The sequence below is a fragment of the Rattus norvegicus genome, chromosome 4 (genome assembly GCF_036323735.1).
Source record: "Rattus norvegicus strain BN/NHsdMcwi chromosome 4, GRCr8, whole genome shotgun sequence".
In the NCBI taxonomy this organism is placed as follows: domain Eukaryota; kingdom Metazoa; phylum Chordata; class Mammalia; order Rodentia; family Muridae; genus Rattus; species Rattus norvegicus.
Genome location: NC_086022.1, coordinates 154763834 through 154766859, shown reverse-complemented (window position 1 = coordinate 154766859; position 3026 = coordinate 154763834). Strand labels below are relative to the sequence as shown.

General features: G+C 46.9%; 1 pseudogene; it reads right to left on the bottom strand.

The window, feature by feature from the left end:
• Positions 1–219: 219 nt before the first annotated feature.
• Positions 220–3026, bottom strand: part of LOC103694898 (COMM domain-containing protein 6 pseudogene) — a 6986-nt pseudogene continuing 4179 nt past the window's right edge.

The following is a 3026-nucleotide window of genomic DNA, read 5'->3' as shown; positions in this document are numbered from 1 at the left end:
TAATTAATTATTTTTACTCCATATGTTTACTCTATATTGGTGTTTTGCCTGCATGTGTTGGGTCCTCGGGAACTGGAGTTACAGACAAATGTGAGCATCCATGTGGGTGCTGGGAATTGAACCTGGGTCCTCTGGAAGAGCAGCCAGTGTTCTTAACCTCCAAGCCATCTCTCCAACCCGAGAAGCAAAATTTTCACTGTATAAATATCCTGTGATCCATATGCGGTTCTCTTTTGGAGGGAAGAGTCCATTCCTTTTGAATCATGAATCAGTTCTCACACCATCTCAATTACAGCAGGGATTTCCTTGAATGGTCTGTGGAAATTCTGAAACTGTGGGATTGTCATTTCCATGGACTTACTGCTTACTTGGCCAGAATCATCTGTCACCTTCAGCATCACCACCACCTAAGGATACCTGAGAGATCTGCAGCTGTCGGAGCTCACAGCCATGCCCAGTTTCCACTGAAAGTCTATAAGCTGGCCGGTGACATCTGACTTGGCGTCCAGCACCGGCTCCCTGAACTGAGACTCCTCCTTGGCCAGAGTGGAAATTGCAAACACCGTGTTTACCTCCCTAAATAAGCAAAGTTGTTGGGACTAGGGCAATTTGACTCCCTAATCAGTAGCTGTCAGACTCTCCCTTGTGCCCTGATGCCTTGAGCAAAATCTTTAGTCTAACACCAACCAGATTACCTTTATCCCAGCACTAGCTGTTTCGAATTCCCCTAAAGACATCTGATGCTCCGAGCCCCTCAGGGCACAGACGGGGTTTGTTATCTTGAGCCTTTGATGAACTCTAGGTAACTCACGATCATTATGTGTCCTGGACCAATTAGACATCGGGGGTGAGGGGAGCTTAGTTAGGTTTTCTCTAGTTGTGATTAACACAGGCAGCGAACTTGGGGAGGGAATGGATTTTCTAACAACTCTCAGGTCACATTCATCACTGACAGAAGCCAGGGTGAGAATTCAGAGTAGGAACCTGGAGTCAGGAACAAATGCAAACACCACAGAGGAGTGCTACATACTGGCTTGTTTTTCTGTGGCTTGCTCAGCTTGCTTCCTTACACAACTAAGACTACCTATCCAGGGGTGACACCATCCACAATGGCTGACTCTGCCGACATCAATGGAGACCTCATAGACTTGCCTACAGGCCACCCCTTGGAGGCATTTTCTCAACTGAGTTCCTTTTCCCAGACATGCCCAGGTTTGGGTCAAATTGACAAAACCAACCAGAAAAGGCATTTGGGAGATACGCAAGTTCTGGCCTACAGAAGAGGATAAAAATTTCTCCTGATCAGACCATTTTAAGCCCACTGGTTTGCCTCCATCCATCCTTGACTTAAAAGCCATTTTAAAGTAAAGCCAAACGAGGCTCATTCCTGTTTATGGTTAAACCTCTGTTTCTCAAGCACTGGGCTATGCCCCATCTGTGACCTTAGCTACAAATGTTTCTGTACCACTTGTTTCAGGAAATGGCAACAATGTCTTTGTTTCAAAAATCTGTTTATAACCATCTTGCAACTCTACCTTTGTTTCAAAAGTTTGTTATGACTACCTTGTTAGGACCACCTTGAAACTATGACTTTGCTTCAAGAGGTCGCTATGCTTACTTCTGTTTCTGTAACCCCCGGCCTATTTTGCACCCCAGATTCCCCGTTTGGAAACCCTCTATCCTTGAGCTTTATAAACCTTGCCTTCCTCACATCCAATGCTGACCTCTCAGCCCTTGCCTTGGAGGGCCGGGGTGGAGACAGCCCCTGTACACAAATTTTAAAAAGCTTGCTTTTATTGATTTGGCCATGATGATTTGGGTCAGTGCTCTTTCTCTCGAATCTTTGAGATTAACATCACTAAATCAGCGTAGTGACCATTTTTGCTGTCTCTCTATGTCGACGCCTCTTCTGTAGAATCGTAAATTAAAGCTGCCTCACCTTCATTACTCTGGATTATTCATCTTTTCTCAACAACTGTGCAAACATTTCCACCTACTTGTACTAGGGAGCAACGTGCCTGGTGGAGGGATCATTACGACTAGAACTAAGAGACAAGGCCATGGTTGGTCCAAGTATAAGCCCCAATGCCCGTGATTGGTGCTGAGAGACAAGGCTGGCAAAGAAATGGCTCTGATTGGTCCAAACATCTCTTCTTTGTCTGCAGAAATAGATGTTGTAGACTGACTCAAGTCAACAGCTTGTAGTTCCTCTCCTCTGATGTTGCCCATTAGGTCCCCTAAGAGACTTCCCTCACGCCCACAAAACAGCTCAGCAGGTGAAAGTGCTTATAGCAAAATCTTCAGACTAAAATCTGATCCAGGAACCCACAATGGAAAGAAAACCAAGCTGTCCCCTGACCCGCCCCCCCGCCCCTGCTCCGCAGTCTGTGGGATACACACGTCACTCCCCACCAATAATAAATACAATAAGCTTAAAAGTTTGTTCTAGGGGTTGGGGATTTGGCTCAGTGGTAGAGCGCTTGCCTAACAAGCGCAAGGCCCTGGGTTCGGTCCCCAGCTCCGAAAAAAAGAAAAAAAAAAGTTTGTTCTAGCTTATCCTTTCTTGTGGACTTTTCGGAGTGCTGGCTATGCTCGTGACAGGAAGCAGTGGTGGCAGCCATAGTAAGGACACCAGATGCGGAGTTGGTAATCTAGGCTGTGAAAGCACTAAGAGGGTTTATTGTTTGACAGCTGAAGTAATCACAATGTCCTCCAAGGTGGTTCTGACAACTCCTTCCTGGCCTGTGGTTGCTGATTCAGGCTCCCCAACAGCCCAGAACCCCACACCCCACACCCAGTGTCTCAACCTCAGCCTCTGGCTTTGGTACCTGACCCCAAGGGTTAATGTTAACAGCTAGGACAGCACGGAGAAGGCTAACCACCCTTTCCATGGGTGCTGGTGACTGGGATGGTGGCACTCAAGTCTCCTGAACAGTGGGAGATACCCTAGGTTGTACCCTGTAAGCACAGGTATTGTCCCTGCACAGGCAGGCACTCCAAGTTTTCCTGGAAGTGGCCTGATTATG